This window comes from Pleurodeles waltl, chromosome 4_2 (genome assembly GCF_031143425.1).
Source record: "Pleurodeles waltl isolate 20211129_DDA chromosome 4_2, aPleWal1.hap1.20221129, whole genome shotgun sequence".
NCBI classification, from domain to species: Eukaryota; Metazoa; Chordata; class Amphibia; order Caudata; family Salamandridae; genus Pleurodeles; species Pleurodeles waltl.
The window spans coordinates 1,014,372,335-1,014,395,190 of record NC_090443.1 but is presented as its reverse complement, the minus strand read 5'-3'; the positions used below and the strand labels follow the sequence as shown (position 1 = coordinate 1,014,395,190).

Here is a 22,856-nt window from a genome sequence, read left to right as displayed (position 1 = left end):
CCTAGCAACCTCCTGACTTAAATGAAATGCGGCCTATCTTGTATGCTATTACACTTGAATATTCTGTGCTTTCGCCTAGAGAATATTCTGCCTTATCACCGACATAAGAAAAGGCTTACAATTTCCTATATTGTTTTTTCTTATGTCTCTTTAAGATCTAAAACCATATATTCATGTTTTGATAAAGCACAATGGTTAAGAATCTACTAGTACATTCAGGTTTCTGAGAAATCCAGCCTCCAGGACTTCCAGCTCAGACACTGGGCATAACACCCGCCAACACAAACCCTTCACGCCATTCTAAAAATGTATTTCTTCCTTTGGGGCATGAAAGGTCTTACATCTAAAACATGCCAAGCGCTACACAACTGCAAGACACTCACTAAACATCCATATTAATCATGCTGAGAAGCAGATTTGGGCATAGCCATCCTGGCTAAACAATGGGAGAGCTTCTAGAGGGACCTCCCGAATGCAATCTACCAAAGCATCCCGCAAGTGGGAAACTGCCGATAAAGTTATGTATCAATGGTACCTGACCCCTTTGGACTTGCAAACTGTACCCCTTGTCCTCAGCATTGTGCTGGAACTGGACCTAGGTTACTGGAGAATTTTTGCATATTTGGTGATCTTGCATGGTTATTCAAACCTTTTGGAAATAAATCCTAGGTCACATCAAAGGGTTGCTAGGTTATCCTATGCTGGCCGACCTTACCTTTCTGATTCTGGATATACAACCAACACAGCTAGAAGGTATGACATGATCTGACTAGACACTGGTATGCTTTAGGTCGGTATGACAAAACAACTTATCCTATTCTGGAAACAGAACGAAGCACCGGCCTTCTTGCTGTGGTTCAATAGACTTTGGCACATACTTGCGATGGAACACATTACTCTTAAACTCCTGGTTTCTGAAAATGAATGTTTTGCTCTTTGACAACCTCTTATTGACTACATACCTGGATTAGAATTCTTATACTTTTTAGCTCTAGGCTCAGAACTCTTTGGCTTTTTGAATGATTGATAGAAACCTAGCTGGGATGATGTTTGAATGATTGATAGGAACCTAGCTGGGATGATGTGGTCCTCTTCTTGCATATACTTATGTTTATCTATGGTTTACAATGATGGGACTTTGCTCCTTCCCATAGGCTGTGCACCTTACTCATCCGCTCCTTGTGTATTGTTGTGTAAGGCCTGAAGTTTGCAGGAGAGGTGTTATTAATGGGGTTATTATTTGTGTGTTGTTAATAATCTAGGCATTGCAAGACACAACTCATTGGCTTGTGTAAGACAACCTAATGTGTATACCTGGGATTGTCTGTGTCTCTCGATCTTCTCTTTTTCAATAATTTGTCTACCTTTGGGCAATTTCTACATGATTACGCACCGTATGTATCATTTTGTGTCCGCTGAAAATCTCAATAAAAAGAGTTGCTAAAAAAAAAAGAATCCCCTGCTGAGATGTGTGAGAACTTAAGACCACAGAGTTGAATCTCAGTGTGGCAAAATGTCAATATTCATCTTGTCTTCCCAGTCTCTGCGCAAGGACCCGCTTCTGTACCATAGTTTTATGATGTAAGGCATCCTCTTATCCTGTCCATCAGTGGTGATGCAGGCTGCCCTCAGGCTGGGTGCCCGGTAAGTTGTGAAGCAGTGGTGTGGCTACCTCAGCACTCATGCCAAGCACCCCACTGCCAGCTATTTCAAGGGTGTCCACAGGCGGTGAACACAACCTGATTGATGCCGCTTCTCCTAGGGAGCACATTGGAAGACTCTTAGCCAACATCATGGATGACCATGGACGGCATATAGCTCATCCCACCAAGGGCAGATATATTGACACTCCCTTTTTATGATGGTAACCTTTAATATGTTTAATGCAGGAGACCATTTCATGATGGCAGCCCCTATCCGGTGCCTGTTCAGGTATTTCTGAGTTACCACCACAATGGAATGACTTTAGTAGCTCTCTTCTGAGTCCTGCAACAGTTACTCTGTTGCTGCAGCAATGAAATTAGGTGTTGACGCAGCTTGTTGCCCTATATTTCTTTTCCTGGTTTGTGCCAGAGATTTCAGGCAGATCTAACATATTCTGCTTCCTTCAGCCCCACGGTTTATGCATGTGTGAACAGGTATGTGAAGGCCCTTGGGGATGCTTATTGTGAGGCTCCTTCTAACAGAATCAGTTTCTAAACCTATTGTCACTTTCCCCCATAAGCATTTTTAGGTTGAGCGTGCAAGCGCTCTGGCTTGTTGTAGTCTATCTCTGGGCTTTTAACCATGCCCACCTCACGTACCTCACTACCACTCGTTCATGGGCTTGCCTTTCAAAAATCTTTTGTCATCATAGGTAAATGCTTTACGTTTGTCCCTCCTTGGGGCAGTTTTGTTACAGCCTTGGCCATCGACCATGTTACATGGATAACTGCACGTTTGTAGATATGCTTGACTGCGAGCGAACTTCTTTTTGTGTCTCTCCTTCGTGCTCATGCCGGCCGTGGTGCTTTGAATCAGCTCGCTTACGTCAACTGCTTTACTTTTCATTTTAAATTTATGTGGCAGGAAAAGCCCAGTTAGGAATTTGCAACGCTAATAGCTCTAACTCGAGCAAATGCTGCACCCATTGCATTGCAAATGCTTGTTTGGATGTCTGATCCACTCCTATGAGCTTTGATCCCGAATTTCCAGGAGCATTTGCCATCTCCAACCGCTCATCCTTTTGCCCTGTTTCATTAAGGGGGGACTTATGTACCCATACAAATACATATGGGATACTGATGAAAAATGCAAATACCCCAGTGTCTCATACACCTCTTTCTTTTCTGTTACCAAATGATGGAATTTTTGCATTGCATTGCTTTATGACGAGAGAATCAGTTAGTTAGGTGTCGTGGTTTTGCTGGGACAGTCCAGTTTTCACCATTTGTCCCAGAATGCCAGCCCCCAGGAAGGGTAAGCTGAACCAGCCCTGCCAAGTACCACGCATCACAGGTTAGAAGAACGCATTTTACTGCTGGTTACTGCATTACTGTCATGTCACGCACGACAGGGACTATGGGGCTAACTGGACGAGGCGCTGCAGCTGATTTAATTACAGCAGTTGTTCTCAGTAGCCAGCTGGTGCAGTCATTGTGAGCCGGGCCCAGGACAAGGAGGTGTGCTGCTATGGAAACCATCTTCAGCCTGAACCAGCTACGTTGTTTATTTTTAATGAAACAGGTACACAATAACAATTAGCTGGTAATGCCAGGCCCAGCTCGCACTTCTCTCCTCACATGAAGCTAAAATGAAAAGAGAAGGCAAGCAGAGAGGTTGGATCAAACTGGGCAAATTCAGCCCCAAAATGCTTAAGTTGGCTCAGGTCAGTCACACATGGGGGGACCATTTCTTATTGCACTCCCATTCCGGGATTTTTTTTTTCCTGGGAAAAAAGCATACACTGCATGCATGAATGAGGCTTTTACACTGCAGCATGACTAATCCAGATATGATCTTTAACACCCCTATTTTTTTTTAACTTTGTCGGCTTGCATCTCGGGTTAATGCAGTAGGACAGTGTTGTGGGTCCATTTTAGATCCTTGCCTGGGACACTACAGGGAGTGCAGAATTATTAGGCAAGTTGTATTTTTGAGGATTAATTTTATTATTGAACAACAACCATGTTCTCAATGAACCCAAAAAACTCATTAATATCAAAGCTGAATATTTTTGGAAGTAGTTTTTAGTTTTAGCTATGTTAGGGGGATATCTGTGTGTGCAGGTGACTATTACTGTGCATAATTATTAGGCAACTTAACAAAAAAAATATATATACCCATTTCAATTATTTATTATTACCAGGGAAACCAATATAACATCTCAACATTCACAAATATACATTTCTGACATTCAAAAACAAAACAAAAACAAATCAGTGACCAATATAGCCACCTTTCTTTGCAAGGACACTCAAAAGCCTGCCATCCATGGATTCTGTCAGTGTTTTGATCTGTTCACCATCAACATTGCGTGCAGCAGCAACCACAGCCTCCCAGACACTGTTCAGAGAGGTGTACTGTTTTCCCTCCTTGTAAATCTCACATTTGATGATGGACCACAGGTTCTCAATGGGGTTCAGATCAGGTGAACAAGGAGGCCATGTCATTAGATTTCCTTCTTTTATACCCTTTCTTGCCAGCCACGCTGTGGAGTACTTGGACGCGTGTGATGGAGCATTGTCCTGCATGAAAATCATGTTTTTCTTGAAGGATGCAGACTTCTTCCTGTACCACTGCTTGAAGAAGGTGTCTTCCAGGAACTGGCAGTAGGACTGGGAGTTGAGCTTGACTCCATCCTCAACCCGAAAAGGCCCCACAAGCTCATCTTTGATGATACCAGCCCAAACCAGTACTCCACCTCCACCTTGCTGGCGTCTGAGTCGGACTGGAGCTCTCTGCCCTTTACCAATCCAGCCACGGGCCCATCCATCTGGCCCATCAAGACTCACTCTCATTTCATCAGTCCATAAAACCTTAGAAAAATCAGTCTTGAGATATTTATTGGCCCAGTCTTGACGTTTCAGCTTGTGTGTCTTGTTCAGTGGTGGTCGTCTTTCAGCCTTTCTTACCTTGGCCATGTCTCTGAGTATTGCACACCTTGTGCTTTTGGGCACTCCAGTGATGTTGCAGCTCTGAAATATGGCCAAACTGGTGGCAAGTGGCATCGTGGCAGCTGCACGCTTGACTTTTCTCAGTTCATGGGCAGTTATTTTGCGCCTTGGTTTTTCCACACGCTTCTTGCGACCCTGTTGACTATTTTGAATGAAACGCTTGATTGTTCGATGATCACGCTTCAGAAGCTTTGCAATTTTAAGAGTGCTGCATCCTTCTGCAAGATATCTCACTATTTTTGACTTTTCTGAGCCTGTCAAGTCCTTCTTTTGACCCATTTTGCCAAAGGAAAGGAAGTTGCCTAATAATTATGCACACCTGATATAGGGTGTTGATGTCATTAGACCACACCCCTTCTCATTACAGAGATGCACATCACCTAATATGCTTAATTGGTAGTAGGCTTTCGAGCCTATACAGCTTGGAGTAAGACAACATGCATAAAGAGGATGATGTGGTCAAAATACTAATTTGCCTAATAATTCTGCACTCCCTGTATTTTTCTTAGCTCAGGCTTGCAGCCTATGCCCTTTTACCTAGAAAATATGTTTTGTTTTAATTTATTATTTTATTCATTTTTAGATAGCTTGTTTTAGTGATAATGTTTTGCTTTCATAATCAGTTGCTATTCTGTGAAAGCGTCACTATCAGTGTTATGCATATAATATTTTTCATTGTGTTCTGCTCTCGGTTGACAGGAACAGAATGCGAGAAACAGAGGATATTTTGGTATTGGCGCCACAAGACTACACAAACAGTCTAGCACTTAGGTACATACCTGCGTCAGGCTTTTGTTGCAAGAACAAAACATGTTCCTTATATAAACACCTTGCAGGACAAAGGGCGTTAGAGGGGGTTCCAGCCAGGATTTTCCATCTACATTGCATTTCAGATTTGCAGCCAACCTCAGCCTTTGTGTTTCTACAGAGCCTGATCTGGAGACTGGAGACCCAAACTTGTACTAAGGAAATGGGTGTGAGGTGAGCTCCTCACAGACATTGTATGGACAGATTGGGGTCACAGTGCCACACTCTCGCTATAGGCTAGAGCATAGATTCTTAGGTATGAATTATATATTCATGTTTGTTGCAGGAGGGGTTTATGTACCCTTCTTAAACGTTGGGCCTACTAATAGGCACCTTTTTAAATCTCTCTCTTCATCGCCAACAGTATATGGTATGGTTTTAGGTCTGAACTGATAAACTATTAATAGCATCTGTAATACCAAACTCTTTTGCTTCATGTAAAACAGAAGTCATGAAGATAAGGAGCTGGGCCCATAAGCCTGTGCAAGAAGGCCTCCTTGGCTAACTCATGCATGGTCTGGTCTAGGGTGACACATGTACAATCAGCAATGCACACTTTGTAAGAAATATGATAGCATGTTGATGTCTGACCTCTCGCGCCTCAGAGACTCTTGTCACTCCTGAAATGTACTTTTGTGAATCTACTTTGCTACTCTCATCATTATTAAGTCACTACCCTGCTTTACTAGAAATTGATCAGTAGTCCCTAGGTCAAAGATATATTTGCAGGCATTTTATGCCTTTTAAGACCATTTTAAGACCATTTCACTACTCAAAGGGGGCAATTTCTGATATTTATCTCTTTACATGGACTTCATTGCTTGCCTCTACTCGTGAGAAAATGTAACTCTAGGTGTCACACAGCTAACATGTAGAATGTCATGGTTACACAGAAAGTATGGACATGTGCACAGGAGTAATCCGAAACTTGGCACCCATGCTGAACACGGAGCGAGGCAGGTTTCCATGTGTTCTAGTGCAGGAGTAGTTACCAGTCCTTGTAAGAAACCAACACAAATGATACTCTGTGTACAAGTTGCATTTAATTACCCATCAATTCCTCGTTGTGTTTTCTATGTTGGTGAGTGCTGCATGAACGTCGATTGACCAAAATCCCAGGGGTAGCAAAAGTGACATCATATACCCTTTGACCTTCAATTTCACTCACACACACACAATGGTTACATATACGCACTCACTCATACTTACGCACAGTCGCTCCATGCACAAGCACCCACACAACATACATTTTAAAGCATTTTTTTTTTCTTAACTCAGCTGCCAGGAAGGGTCATAATTCAACTAACTGTACTCCTATTTTATTACACTAATAGTGAATAATAAAACATTATTCACTATTAGTGTAATAAAAACATTAAGAGAAAACTAAGAGAGTGGAGCCCCAACCGACGTCCAGAAGGACGAGCTTTCCATGTGTTTCTGGCACTGATTTTGCCACCTCTGAGGCCAGGGGTCGCAAAGGCAGTACCAGGGGTCGCAGCTGCGACCCCCGACGACCCCTAAATGATGTCCATGGCGCGCTGTCAATGAAGGCTTCCTTTGGACGATGCAAAATTGAGGCGCCACTCAGTTTGTGGAATGCCCTGTGTTTTTTGGTTTCTTGGGCACCTTAGGATTAGTGGGAGGCTATGGGTTTACAAAAGTACTTTACTGTACCTTGCACTTACTCCGATATCTCTGTGTCCCAGTTAAAGGCACTGCCAGGCTCCTGTTTTATAATGTTAAAGTACTTGCTTTTCACCTTCCGTGCAACTGAACTCCCTTTATGAGACCAGTGCCTGCCTCCTTCGTCCAGCTCTTCAGTTGCAAGATCTCCCCCCGCCTCCTTTGCACCGATGCATTCCTGCACTTCACCTACTTGCTACGGTTTAACTCGCCCTCATAGTTTTCGCTTTACAAGAGAACAACCTGCAATCCGAAACTGTTAACATTTGCAAGGAGCTGGGCTTTCAAAGAATGAAAGTGAGGCCAAAGTTTACTAAAAAATAATTAACAGACATCTAGTTACTTAAAATGGAAATTGTGAAATAAATACTGAAAAGGAAGTGCGCCAGCCGGGAATCGAACCCGGGTCGCAAGAATGGGAATCTTGCATGATACCCCTACACCACTGGCGCAGCTGTGGAATGCCTGGTGTGGAAGACCCATCACCACGTCACATGCAGCAGTCTGTCAAGGCTTACAGCAGATACTGCTTTCTGGGTCCCTGTTTGCAGCTGAAAAGTGGCAGACCACAACACCGAAATGTCAGTTTAGCACAGTCTGACCCTCTCCCCTACTGTGCATCCAGGGTGAATCTGCCTCAAGATCAGGGGAATCTGTCAACTCCTCACAGGCCTTCTATTTCATTCCATTTCTCCCCAAACACTGGAGGGCGACACTATCTGCACAAAACGCTGCATTTTCACTAAACTCGCCTAGGAAAATAAATTTGCGATGACCATGCACAGCATCCTGTTTACTCGCTTGAGCTGCAGAGGAATTTCAAGCATTGGAGACGGCGACACCTTGTGGCGGACATTAGAACTGCCAGCAAAAGACTGTAAACGGGACAGAAATGGCGGGCTTTCCAAGCCTGGCACACAAAGAAAGTTTTGTTTCGTTTGTTGATACCAACGCACACGCACATACCCGTACCGTCCCCACTGCAACCCCGAAACTCTGAAATACTTATCTAAAATACAATACAAATTGTATTTTAGATTTGTTTTAGAAAACATCTCGAAATTAGGTGTACTTACTTGAGTTCCTGCTTTAAATATAAATTTCAAAGTCCCTACGAAATATAAATCGTAGAGCACACACTGAAGACGTTTATATCAGGTTAAAACGTATCATGCTCATTAGGCATTGTTTCTTAGGAGAGAAAAAAATATTTATTGTCAGAAGTGGGATTCGAACCCACGCCTCCAGAGGAGACTGCGACCTGAACGCAGCGCCTTAGACCACTCGGCCATCCTGACAGCTGGGAATAACTCTTCGTCAATTACATATATACCCAATGTCACCATGTATGCAGACTTAATATTTTTTTTTAAATGAACTTCACCACAACTGTCGATTAAACAGCACACCAGTCCAAGTTACACTAACTTGCTATTATTAGACCCGATGCCTTAGCATTATGTTTCAATACAAACTGCGACTTGCTGTGTGGCTCTGTTCCAATGACATCTGCTAAACTCTCCAACCACGCATACTGTAGATATTCAATAGACAGTGAATAAATGCATGCAAAGGAAGAGTTTGCAAACAAATGACCGAAAATGTATCAGTTTTGTTGAGAGAAAATTATGTTGCACGTTCAGCTAGTAGGATAATGTGTTAAATTACGGATGATCCTAGGGCAGCTAGCAAAGATATGGCCTAACCTGGCTTCCTGCCTGATTAGACAACAAGCACCACGAAGCACACCTGGTCCTGAACCGTTAAGGTTCACCCCATACCTGGACCCCTTAGTCCAGGAAAATAACTCACACCCAGAGGCAGAGCATTGCTTACTCTCACTACAGCCAGGCAGGATTTTTGGCTGGGGAGGGATGCAGTTTGTCATACTGTATCAGTTCATCCCAAATTGACACAGTCAGCTGATAACTCTCCATCCAGTGGCCACATCTAAACACTGTGCCCCTCTTCACAGGGGGAAGAAAGGATGGGCTAGAACAGTGGTTCCCAACCTTTTGAGTTCTGTGGACTCCCACTTTATCATTACTGGAACCCAGGGACCCCTACTGAATCATTATTGGAATCCGAGAACACCCCCCACTGAGTCATTACTGAAAGCTGTGGTTCTAAAAATTCTGGACCCATGTAATTTACTTTGCCACAGCAGTACGATTTTAGTATCAAAAGACCGATAATGACTAGTACACTAAGCATGAGCATTTTCGCTCAATTCCAGCAGCGTTTTCACCTCGAAATCGCCATTTTCGTCCTGCACTCGTGGCTCCCATTTTATACACGGCAGCCATTTTAAAAGTTGCCCTCACATAGGCTTATAATGCAGTCAGATTTGATTCCAAGGACACGTACACCTTGATTGACTTTTCTCTGACCTGGGCAAGCTGGAACCATTGCCTTAGGCCAAACCTGTTTGGTCAGTCCCTCTCCCAGTGGCCGAATCAGATAGCATCAAGGCACGCCATAAAACCCTTATTATCGCTCACACACCCTGCCTAATCTTGCTCACACCTGCACCTGCTCTTTTCTTCTTCTTACTTTACGAGGGGGAGGTGCCCGTTTTTATTGGGGGTCCACACTTATCTGATGTAAAATACTAGGCCTTGCCGGGTAATTTATTATGGGTTGGATGACATGAAATATGAGGTTTCATCATGACACTGTTTTTTCCTTTGTAGTGAAAACATGTGAATGACCAACCAAAATGTCAAGAATGTTTGCCTGAAGCTTAAAAAACTGTAGATAAGGAAACCTGACTTTGCATTGAAACACAGTCTCCTGAGAACATACAAACCGTGCTGTTGTACTTCTAGGACGCTTGTTACTTGGTTGCAGCCAATAAATTCAATCTTTGACTTCACCTAGAAGACTCTGAGTTTCTGTGGTCTGAATCAGGAAAGTACCCGAGGTCTTTGGGTGTACCCTGGCACCGCTGGGTTACCGGATCAGTACCGGTTCTGAAAAACCCAGTACCTCAAAGCTGGGGTCCTAATCTGTTAACATCATTTAATTTTCAAAGTAGTCGTGGAGCCCCTGAGGAGGCTTCGCAGACCCCCCGGGTGGACGGACCACAGGTTGGGTACCAGTGGGCTAGAGTACATGTGTAAGTGGCTAAATGGATGAAAGCTAATTTGCTCCATCTGAACTCTGTTAAAATGTAAGTGTTGGTGTTTTGCAGTCCCTCCTAGGTATCCCTCGTGGTGGCCCCGATCATTAGGGCCTTGTCCCAGCCCAGCAGCTATTTTTTTGTTAACTAAGAGTTGTATTTGATACTAAAATGTAATTTACACCTTGTGTGAAAAAACTTACAACCATCTGCTTCTTGATTTTGAAGGAATTATAAAAAGATCCTGCCATTTATCCCACAAACGTCTTGGCAGTTACTGATTCAAGAACGGATGATTAGCAGGATGGATTATTGTAATGCATTGTATGTTAGTCTTCCAGCCCATCTGATACAAAACAATGCTGCTAATCCAGAACACTGCCACAAGACTGATACATGACCTTCATAAATGTTACAAAACTTCAATACAAAATAGGAAACCTCATTGGCTCCCCACACAGAAAAGATGTTGGTTCAAGGCACTTTGGCCCTGATTTAAGAAAAGTGGTGCTGCATCCAGTGCAGTGCCACTTTTCTTGCGCCCCTTAGTGCCCCCCTAAAGCCACCATGTGTGCGCCGTATCTAAGATACAGCGCACCATGGCGGTAGTTATGGTGACAAGTGTCAAACTTTTTGAGTTAAGTAGGTGTTAGAGGCTATTAAATCAGCCCACTTTATCTCTGCCACAAAGCCTTCTACCTGGCACATCGTTCTAACTAAATAGCCAACTTGTTCAAAAAGCATATTGCCCCCAAATTGCTACGTTCAGCCTCTCTCAATTTAGTAGCTGTGCCTAAGTTCCGTAAGGCAAGATTTGGGGGACAAGCCTTTTCAGTGGTTACAGCTTATGCATGGAACAAACTCCTATCAAGTTAAGTTTCGAGTCGAATCTTCTAAAATTTCACAAATCTCTAAAAATGCATCTCTTTCAATAATCTGCCATCCACTTGATGTCTTACTTTCAGCTCAGTGCTAACACACCTTTGGGTAGTTGTGTGTCTATTAAACTAATAAATAAATAAATAAATATATGCGGGAGTAACAAAAAAGATCAAAACATGTCTTTACCATATCAGAGAGACTGAACAGTCGGTGGGAAGGAAACCATATCTGCAGGGCCCTCAGAGGGGGAGAAGGGGGCAGGAGATGGGTACATCAGGCCAAAAGCCTTACATAACCAAGACTCAAGTGGCAGTCTCAGAGGAGATGAAGGATTGGCAGGGAGGATGCTGATGAGAATATCTCTTCACCCAGGCGAGTGGGAGCACTTGCCTCAGTGAAAGACGGACGGGGAGAAAAGGACAGATGAGAGAGATGCCCGAATGTTTACGATGAAATGCAAAACGTACAATATGGACAGTAGTGGGCTGTTCCCTCTTCACACAGATGAAAAGGATTTCTGAACCAAAACACTCAGAGTACTGGAGCAACTCCTATCAAGGGCAGGATTTAGAAGACTGAAGCATCCATGCAATGAGGGCGCTGAGCAACCAAATCTAGCCAAACACTTTTGGATATTATCCTTCATCCCATCTGGACATAACAGAACATTCAGGAGGCATCATGGGGAATTATAAATAAGCATCCGAGCACATTCAAAAACTCGATCTGGCATTATCAATTTACTGTAAAGAACTACAGGGCTCAACAAGTGGCAGACAGAGCTTTAGAAATTGGCCTATAAGTGCCCATTGACAGAAAATACGAAAAACACAGTCTGCTTGTTAAATAAAAAGCACCAACACTTCTGACAATCGGTTCCAAGATGATTGTAGATTTCAATCGCCATCTGTAATAGCACAGACAATTTAAAAACAAGCATTTGCAATGCAATGGGTCCCGGCTTTGCTAGAGGTAGAGTAATTAGCGCTGTAAATTCCTAACTGGACTTTTCTTGCCACATAAACTTGAAAATGAAAAGTAAAACAGTTGACATAAGCAAGCTGATTCAAACGACCACAGCTACCATGTGAGCCCAAAAGAGAGACACAAAAAGAAAAATAAATTAGCTCGCAGTCAAATAATCAGCAATCGTGCAATTATCCATGTAACAAAGTAGATGGTCAATGCAGTAACAACACTACCCCAATGAGGGACAAACATAAGGCATTTACCAATAATAACAAAGGATTTTTGAAAGGCCAGCCCACGAACGAGTGATTAAAAGCCCACAGATAGATTACAACAGGTCAGAGCACTTGCACGCTCGACCTAAAAAATATAAGTTTTGGAGAGACCTGGGCCAGAACTTTTCTAGCCAGTGTGACAAACATAATGCATTTTCATTTACTACAGCTTTACAACGTATGTGTTCATTTTTTTTTGGTTAGCATTTACATTTTCATCATTTTATTGATATATGCACCGGGAAGGTTGTTTCTTGTAAAGTCGCTTCAATGATTCCAGATAATTAATGGCCAATTATTTATCACTTTTTGTTGTGTCATTTCCTATGATGTCACATCATATGCAAATTAGAGAGACTTTGCCCATTCCATTCATCCCCGAGACCCAAAAATGCTAGGATTGGTTCTGGGTGCTGCTGCTTGCTCCACTGCTTCTCTGTCATGCAATGCAGATGCCGTCATGTTAAAAGGCAACTGGATCACAACCACCTCCATTGCATAGTCCTTCTCCTCCCTCCCCTGATCAATTCATTTCACCAAGCGAGCCTGCCCGTAAACTATTCATGGTATTTGGTTGACTGAGGTGATCTTGAGGAGTTGGGAGGTGGTGCTTATATAAGAAGACAGCAAGAACACCAAGCCAAGTAGCTCAGTGTACCTCTGTTGTTAAGCCTTGCACCTCATTTCTAGGCCGGTGCAATGCCATTGACAAAAATGCAGCGGATAACTGCGCACCCCACAAAAAGAAATAAACAGGAATGCCTGTCACCGCGTCAATCCATGTACAAATTGCTCCACAGAGACTCAAAGAAGAATCTATTTGTCTGTAATCCAATATATGAAATCACTAAACAAAATATTAGACTACTCATATCTTGACTGCAACTATCCAATATGCCGTGGATGAAACATGTAGAAACACTGCCAAATACAATATCAACAGACAACTTTGAGGCAGGTCAAAAACATTGCAGAACTGTTATGGGGGCACAGATTCTAAAAATGCTTTTGGTAGGGGTGCATACAAACAGAAATGTAAAACACAAATGCTGTGTGCAGTGCGTGGGACTCCAAGCTCCAGAATCCACAGTGCCAGGAGGCACCAGCATAGCCAGTGAGGCAGGTCCAGCAGGCACTATAAAGCGCTTTCATCTCTCCCACTGCGTGGGACGCTGTGTGCAGTGTGTGGGACACCAGGCCCCAGAATCCACATCGCCAGGAGGCACCAGCAGAGCCAGTGGGGCCAGGTGTGTAGAAAGGTAGCCTCTTTCTAGCCTTGTTACCCCCACTTTTGGCCTGTTTGTGAGTATATGTCAGGGTGTTTTACTGTCTCACCGGGATCCTGCTAGCCAGGGCCCAGTGCTCATAGTGAAAACCCTATGTTGTCAGTGTGTTTGATATGTGTCACTGGGATCCTGCTAGCCAGGACCCCAGTGCTCATAAGTTTGTGGCCTGTATGTGTTCCCTGTGTGGTACCTAACTGTATCACTGAGGCACTGCTAACCAGAACCTCAGTGTTTATGCTCTCTCTGCTTTTAAAATTGTCGCTGCAGGCTAGTGACTAATTTTACCAATTCTGATTGGCACACTGGAACACCCTTATAATTCCCTAGTATATGGTACCTAGGTACCCAGGGTATTGGGGTTCCAGGCGATCCCTATGGGCTGCAGCATTTCTTTTGCCACCCAGGAGCTCAGACAATTCTTACACAGGACTGCCACTGCAGCCTGAGTGAAATAATGTCTATGTTATTTTACAGCCAGTTTACACTGCACTTAAGTAACTTATAAGTCACCTATATGCCTAACCCTCACTTTGTGAAGGTTAGGCGCAAAGTTACTATGTGTGAGGGCACCCTGGCACTAGCCAAGGTGGCCCCACATGGTTCAGGGCAATTTCCCTGGACTTTGTGAGTGTGGGGACACCATCACACATGTGTGAACTACATATAGGTCAATACCTATGTGTAGTTTCACAATGGTAACTCTGAACATGGCCATGTAACATGTCTAGGATCATGGAATTGTGCCCCCAATACCATTCTGGTATTGGGGGCACAATCCCATGCATCCCGGGGCTCCAGCATGGACCCCGCGTACTGCCAAACTAGCTCTCTGGGGTTTTCTCTGCAGCTACCGCTGCTGCCAACCCTCAGACAGGTTTCTGCTCTCCTGGGGTCTGGGTAGCCCAGTCCAGTCCCAGGAAGGCAGAACAAAGGATTTCCTCTGAGAGAGGGTGTTACATCCTATCCCTTTGGAAATAGGTGTTAAGGGCTGGGGAGGAGTAGCCTCCCCCAGCCTCTGGAAATGCTTTGAAGGGCACAGATGGTGCCCTCCTTGCATAAGTCAGTCTATACCGGTTCAGGGAGCCCCCAGCCCCTGCTCTGGCACGAAACTGGACAAAGGAAAGAGGAGTGAGCACTCCCCTGTCCATCACCACCCCAGTGGTGGTGCCCAGAGCTCCTCCAGTGTGTCCCGGACCTCTGCCATCTTGAATGGAGAGGTGTGAGGGCACAATGGAGACCTCTGAGTGGCCAGTGCCAGCAGGTGACGTCAGAGACCCCTCCTGATAGGCTCTTACCTGGTTAGGTAGCCAATCCTCCTCTGAGGTCTATTTAGGGTCTCTCCTGTGGGTTTCTCACCAGATAACGAATGCAAGAGCTCACCAGAGTTCCTCTGCACTTCTCTCTTCGACTTCTGCCAAGGATCGACAGCTGACTGCTCCAGGACGCCTGCAAAACCACAACAAAGTAACAAGACAACTACCAGCAACATTGTAGCGCCTCATCCTGCCGGCTTTCTCGACTGTTTCCTGGTGGTGCATGCTCTGAGGGCTGTCTGTCTTCACCCTGCACTGGAAGACAAGAATAAATCTCCCGTGGGTCGACTGAATCTTCCCCCTGCTAATGCAGGCACCAAACTTCTGCATCACCGGTCCTCTGGGTCCCCTCTCATCTTGACGAGCGTGGTCCCTGGAACACAGGAGCTGGATCCAAGTGTCCCTGACAGTCCAGTGGCCCTTCTGTCCAAATTTGGTGGAGGTAAGTCCTTGACTCCCAACGCCAGACAGTAATCCTGTGTACTGCGTGAACTACAGTTACTAGGGCTTCTGTGCACTTTTGCAAGACTTCCTTCGTGCACAGTATAGCCCAGGTCCCCAGCACTCCGTCCTGCATTGCCCAACTCGCTGAGTTGGACTCCGACTTTGTGGAACCCTCTTTTGTTGTGCTGAGATGACCGCCGTGCTCAGATCTTCTGAACGCCGGTTCAGGTGCTTCTGCGGGTACTGCCTGCTTCTGTGCAAGCTCTCTGTGTTGCTGAGCGACCCCTCTGTCTCCTCCTCCATGGGGCGACCCCCTGGTCTTTCCTGGGCCCTGGCAGCACCCAAAACCGTCAACCACGACTCTTGAAGCTAGCAAGGCTTGTTTGCGGTCTTTCTGCGTGGAAACAACTCTGCATCCTCCAGCACGCCGTGGGACATCTTCTGACCAAAGGAGAAGTTCGTGACACCTTCCGTTGTTGCAGAATCTGCGGCTTCTTCCACCAGGAGGCAGCCCTTTTGCACCTTCATCCGGGGTTTAGAGGGCTCCTGCCCACCTGGACACTTGCGTGACTCTTGGACTTGGTCCCCTTCCTTTACAGGTCCTCATGTCTAGGAATCCGTCTTCAGTGTTTTGCAGTCAGTTGCTGTCCTTGCAGAATCCCCTATCTCGACTTTACTGTCTTTCTGGGGTAGTAGGGTAACTTTACTACTACTTTTCAGGGTCTTGGGGTAGGGTATCTTGGACACCCTTAGTGTTTTCTTACACTCCCAGTGACCCTCCACACACTACACTAGGCCTGGGGTCCATTCGTGGTTCGCATTCCACTTTTTGAGTTTATGGTTTGTGTTGCCTCTAGCCTATTTCTCCCTATTGCATTCTATTGTGATTCTGCATTGTTTGCACAACTTTTCTAACTGTTAGTTACCTGATTTTGGATTGTGTGCATATATTTTGTGTATATTACTTACCTCCTAAGGGATATTTCCTCTGAGATACTTTTGGCATATTGTCACTAAAATAAAGTACCTTTATTTTTAGTAACTCTGAGTATTGTGTTTTCTTATGATATAGTGCTATATGATATAAGTGGTATAGTAGGAGCTTTGCATGCCTCCTAGTTTGGCCTAAACTGCTCTGCTATAGCTACCTCTATCAGCCTAAGCTGCTAGAACACTTCTAATCTACTAATAAGGGATAACTGGACCTGGCACAAGGTGTAAGTACCACTAGGTACCTACTATAAGCCAGGCCACCCTCCGTCAAGGTATAGTCAGCGTAATAATGCACGTTCATTTCTCACACTGTGTGGGATGCTGTGTGCAGTGTGTTGGACTCCAAGTCCCAGAATACACAGTGCCAGGATGCACCAGCAGAGCCAGTGGGGGCAGGCCCAGCCAGCGCTATAAAGCATTCTCATCTCTCCTGCTGCACAGGACGTGCCCGGGCAAAGGGCGAGCACATCCGAGGCAGTCGGTTCCCAGAAGAGGCTGGACCCTCTCTCTGTCATTTTATCTTTGGGGTAAGTGCCTCTTGTGTCTCTGAGAGTATTTTCTGATCCACCTATGTGCAATCTTGGGGGTTCTCTATTCTGAGTGGCCTGTTTCTTTTTGATAATGGACAAGCAGAAAGCGCAGGGTGGGTCTAAAGCAGCCTCACCTCCGAAGACTGCTACCATCGACAAAATGTTACAGAGGGCCATGGGGATTATACCAACTAAAATTGCATTGACCAAGAGCAGATTATCATTGGAAGTTCCTAACACCGCAGAATAAGTTGGGCCCCAACCGTCTAGCTCCACCAATGATGCTATTGCAGAGTATGGTTCTACCCTGGTCGGTGACTTGGGCAGTTCTGATAACATTAATCTGTCCCTCTACTTAAGAGTGCCAGAAAGAAGATTCCCTCATGTTCATCATGTGCAGCTAGTCGACCGAGACATCGTTTGGTACCACAGTCACCCTTTGATACTATTGGCCATCACACAGTTGCGTGTGTAGGGGATACCGTAACCATTCTTACTGTAAGGTCCAGGCTTAAAGATCTCTGGGTAGATGATCTTCTGGAGTCTTTTTTGAGGAAAATCAAAGACTATCTCCACAAAGTGTTATCGCCACTGATTGTTTGGTTGCAAGGCATCCTAGATTTGGCCAAGGAATCAGTGGCTTCATTGTCTCAGTTTGCTGGATCTAGTTCAGTTAAGCTTAATACTATTGAGTCCACTAAGGAGCATCCAGTGGTGGATCTCTCTCCCGCCTCCTGCGTGTATGTTGTCGTTTTGGTTGGCGTTCCTGAGTCGCAGGAAAATCAGAAGGAGGGTCGGACTGAGCTAATAAATGCTTGAACTAGCTGGCCGATCAGAGGCAATTTCCATACTACTTGGCAAGAGGTATTTTGCTTACCAGAAGAGTGAGCTGGGTGGGACGGAGAGTAAAGGATCAGTGTGGTGAATGTTTTATCATTCATTTCAGATCCCAACAGGTTGTTATGAGGTTACTTTACGGCCCCTTTTTTCGATCTAAGAGAGTATCCAAAATAAGTTTATTGTCATTGGAGCATTTTTCCACGCCCTCTAGTCCCAGAGATGTGGCCACTTTTGTCAACAAATCCCCTGTTAGCTTTAGGGTATCTAGGGATTTGAAAGTTCAGGCTACTAATACCATCAGGATTCCAGTCTCAAACCATTCTAGTGTCCTAGATGGGGTAGAGTGACTAGACCCACAGTGGTATAGTATGAGGAAGAAGGACCATCTTGCAGGGATTGTTGAGGGAGATGCTGACAGTGATTGGGCAGGTGAAATTTATTGGGAGAGAGGGGTGCCATCTAGTTCACAAATTGTTTGCAATCGTAATCGTAGTGAGGTCCTAATAGCCTCTAATAAGGGGAGGTTGTTCTTTCTAGTTACCTGGCCCCAGTGCGGGTGGACAATTACTGCCAGCCTAATTCTGTAGGTGGGGAGTCAAAGTTGTCCACTGTTCCCTTAAATCCTTGGGCTCAGACAGTTTCTTTGGCTGGCGATAGCAGTAGTGATTATCTACACCAAACAGACTCTGGGGGCCTGCAAAAAATTTATCAGATTTCTTGGCAAAAATTGTGTCCTGGAATGTTGCCGGGCTGAGTTCAGAACTCAAAGTTCCTAAATGGGCTGGATTAATTGATATGCGTAGAATAAAGTGGGCTGCTATGAAGGCAGTGGAAGGGCAGCTAAGTGGTATCTATTCTTGAGAGGCAAGCTGCTTGGGGGACGATAACGAGGTGCAACAGCATTTCATCTGTTTAAACCATAATAAAGCAGTTTGAGGATCTTAAGTGTTTCTTTCTTGTAGAATTGAAAAAATCCAATAGTCAGCGCTCTGCAAAGTCATGGTTTAATAGCAAATGCAAGCTTGCTAGATCACTTCTTTTTTCTAATAGTAAAGCCCAGTATAAGGGTGAAATCAAAATACAGAGGGCAAAGTACAAAAAAATCACTAGCAGAGCAAAAAAAGAGTGGGAGATTGAGCGTTGGGATAGCATGCTGACTTCAGTAAGGGAACGGGACCATCGCGGTTTCTGGAATCTGCTCTTGTCAGGTTGTAGAGGAGGAGTTTACCCAACAATGTCAAATATTTCTGCAGTTAATTGGGTTAAGCATTTTCCCCCTTGCATTCCTCAAAAGAAGATACTATACATTGATGCAGGTAGTTGCTATCAGTGAGCTGGATAAGGCTAGTTCTCTTAACTGCATTAAGTCTACCCAAACGTTTTAGAGGAGGTTAATCTAGTTCTTGTCAAGATAGTGGTTAATACAGCCCCTGGTTTGGATAAAATTCCAGGCGATCTTTACAGAAGTGAGATAGGTTTTTGGGGCCCTTGATTTCAGCTGATTTTGAATACCATTGTGGAAGGAGCACCGATACCTCCCTCTTGGGCTCGCGCAGAATTGATTCCTGTTTACAAAAAGAGTTCTGTGGCAGATGCTCCTAACTATAGACCGATTTGTCTCCTTGATTGTTCTCAAACATTGTCTAGTACTATACTTTTGGGCAGGCTTCAGATGTGGCCAAAGAGTGTAATATTGTATCCCCTCTTCAAGCTGGGTTTAGGGAAGGTGTTAGAACCCTAGACCAGGTTTTCCATTTTCAATTCATTTATTGGAAAACTTTGGTTCTGGGCCATGAGGGCCTGTATATTACTTTTGTCGACCTAGGTCAGCATTTTAAATGGTCCCCCGCCCAAAACTATGGCAGGTTTTGGCTGACATGGGCATCCCAGACGACCTTCTGGCTAATTTTATTAGGCTGCATACAAGAACCTTGCACAGGTTCATTGTGGAGTGGCGGGGCATTGGCAGTCGTTGCCCTGTGAACCAAGGGGACAGGCAAGGATGTGTACTTGCTCCCACTCTTTTCAATCTGTTTGTTAACACTTTGGTCTCCTACTTAGACGATGTGATGGAGATACTCCTAGGATAGCGAACATCAAGGCTTTGATGTTTGCTGATGACACACTTTTGATTTCTAAGTCCCCTATGGGCTTGCAGACATGATTATGGTGCTTTGAGAGGTTTTGTGCTAAGAAAGGACTTAAGATAAACGCTGACAAAACAAAATTTATGATTATAACTCCTGGTTGTTCTACGCGCCCTATAGCTACACTTACTGAGGTGCCCCTGGAAAGGGTTAAGGTTTTTGATTATTTGGGAATGACCCTAACTGAAAAGATGGACTGAAGCCACCATATAAACGGAAGCTCAAGCTTGTGCAATATAGTGGGCAGCTCCTTAGAGCATCAGAGAAGTTCACCTTTTCGTCCTATGTCTCCAGCAATTCAGATTTATAAAATGCAAGCTTTGGGGGTTGCTCTATATGGGGCTGAACTATGGGGCTATAAAAAGGTGTCACAATGACAAGTGGCTGAGAATTGTTTTCTTCGTCAACTCCTTGATCTCCCTGTTAGCTCACTTTTAAAACTGCTTAGAACTGATGTGGGCCTGAGGCCTCTTTTTGAGGTGGGGGCCTGAGGCCTTTGTTGGATTAAAGATGGTTATGGGTTAGCCCTGAATTATTTTCCTATCAATCAGAATTACGTGAAGTGTTAAGCCAGTTTGGGTCAAGGAAGTATACCCTGGTTTAGGTATGCAAAAGAAACCCTAAAAAAGATAGGGTGTGGAGAACTGGAGAAGACCCAGAGAGTGTTTGGTTATTCAGTAAAGCTCTGCTTAAGAAAATATACTTTGAGGCCAATCAAGCTGAGATGCTGTTTAGCACTTCTCTGGGTAGCTTAGCCAACAATTTTCTTCAGATCAAGGATACGTTCAGTCTCATGTATAAGGCTATGGGCCAGATGTACGAAGCATTTTTCCAGTCACAAACGGCCCATCGGGCCTTTTGCGACCGGAAACATGATTTTTACTATGTACCAAAGCAAAATGTGAATCAGTAACTTGTTTACTGAATCGCATTTTGCTTTTGCGATTTGGTTTTAGGAAGGGGCTTTCCCTTCGTAAGCAAACACTCTTAAATTATACTGAGTACTAGTATTGGTGAAATGTGACTTCTACACCTTTTTAATTCTCATTGTTTTCAGTAACATTTCCTATAGACTGATTTACAAAGGTAAGATTCATTGGCTCTGTATAATGTGTGTGTGATGTAAAGTACTCTAACACCTTACACTGGTATGAGTTGCGCTAAAAAACATATGTAATGCCTATGAAAGTGGGATTGTGGAGTGTTATTGGGAACTGGTGGGGGTTGAAAGTAAGGGAACTCGTGGAGAAGGGAGTTTTTGAGGGGAGCGCCAACAAAGATAGTGGCACAGGATGCCACCGGAGCTAAAAAACCAGCCCTGTTCCTAGTGTTATGCAACGTGTTAAATACCGCTGGACTATGGAAATTTAGCAGTGTTGTTTATTCTTGAAAATATATTGTGCCAGAAACAGGCCCGAATAGCTGGCAAGTTTCCCAGGTCCCTGTCTGATGTGCTTTACCAGTCCAGATTTTTGGGTGAATTATAAGACTTTTGCAATGGAATAAGCAAACTACAAGTCCCAGAATTCAAAGAAAAAACGTGGACTGGAGCAAAACATCACGCATGGCCCTAGGAAACTTGGTAGGGCTGAGAACTACTCCGCTAGAACTGTATATCCTCATTATGTGAGGTGAATGAACCAATAAACTCGAGTTTGAAAAAACCCTCTTGCTAGGGGTAGATTGTAAAAGCAATGGAAACGCGTAGTGGCAAACAACTGGCCCTCTTCCACTGACGCCTGCACTTCTCCTCCCCTGATTTTGGGGATCTCGTGGTATTTTATTTACCGTTTTCCAGGCCCTTATTTAACTTCGCTTGACGATTGCTGGAAAGTCTGTATTGGTTTGACTCAGAGATTCTTTGCGGGTTACTTTAATACTCTTTCTAACTAACATTACATAGGAATTAAAATCACCTTAAAGCCCGGTATGAAAGAACTGGAAGACAGTACAAAACTAACAACACCGCAGCAGTCTCTGCTCAGCCTCTAAATACTTGTCGAAGGGTCGACCTGCGCATGCGCGTGGATTCCGGAAGTGCTCCGCCTAATACTTCCGCGTGTCGACGAAGGTCGCCATCTTTGGCTGCTCTGACGTGTATTTCAGCCCCGCTGCGGGACTGGCGCGGGTGGCGGTGTCTCCAGAATAAAAGCCAGTTATCGGTCTCCTCATGGACGATAATTCTTCTAGAAAATTAGTGCATGTTTTGCAGAAAAAGTGTGTTCGGTGTCCCATCGGATGTCACCAGGGAGCACAGAGTTCCAAAGTGCCCCAGTTTTGAGGCCCGCCTGCTCATTAATCTGGGGCCAAAAGAATACATTCAGTTGCGTCTTTTAATTTGAACTGCCGCGACTGCCCTTTTCCGTTTTTAATGACGTTGGCGTGGAAATACAAATTACAAAGAATAATGTTCTTTTATACCAGTGGGTGCCTTTATTCGTGATGGGGTCAATATTATTATTTTCTTAGTAGGTTTATCTGTATATTCTTCCGTTTGAGAGTGAGACACACACGTGATGCAGTGGTGTCAAAAGAGAACTGTGGAAGCGCTTCGCTATGTGTTCCTCGTTAGTATAGTGGTCAGTATCCCCGCCTGTCACGCGGGAGACCGGGGTTCAATTCCCCGACGGGGAGAACACCGTTTTTTTTTTTCCTAAGCTTGTTTTACAATAATGTTATATCTATATTCTACGGGTCTAACATTTAACTTAATGTTCATTGGAGGGGTTTTAAACATTATTTACACGTTATAACACTTTAACAGCGACTTACAAAAACGTGCACTGTTATTTAATTAACAGTTTATGTTTGTTTAAGACGTATTTCTTTTCCCAGGGCGCAAAGCTGCTGCTGATTGTTCAATTCCCAGGGTGCGCAGTTTCCATTGTGCAGCAGGTGCAGTGGCACC

At 44.4% G+C, this 22,856-nt stretch overlaps 3 non-coding genes across 3 annotated transcripts; 1 reads left to right on the top strand and 2 right to left on the bottom strand.

Annotated features, from left to right (window-relative positions):
* Positions 1–7,529: 7,529 nt before the first annotated feature.
* TRNAG-CCC (transfer RNA glycine (anticodon CCC)) lies at positions 7,530–7,600 on the bottom strand. The gene has a single exon. It is a non-coding gene; the product is annotated as a tRNA-Gly (tRNA).
* A 763-nt stretch (positions 7,601–8,363) lies between these two features.
* On the bottom strand, positions 8,364–8,446 carry TRNAL-CAG (transfer RNA leucine (anticodon CAG)). The gene has a single exon. It is a non-coding gene; the product is annotated as a tRNA-Leu (tRNA).
* A 14,064-nt stretch (positions 8,447–22,510) lies between these two features.
* TRNAD-GUC (transfer RNA aspartic acid (anticodon GUC)) lies at positions 22,511–22,582 on the top strand. Its single transcript has one exon. It is a non-coding gene; the product is annotated as a tRNA-Asp (tRNA).
* The last annotated feature ends 274 nt before the right edge of the window (positions 22,583–22,856 follow it).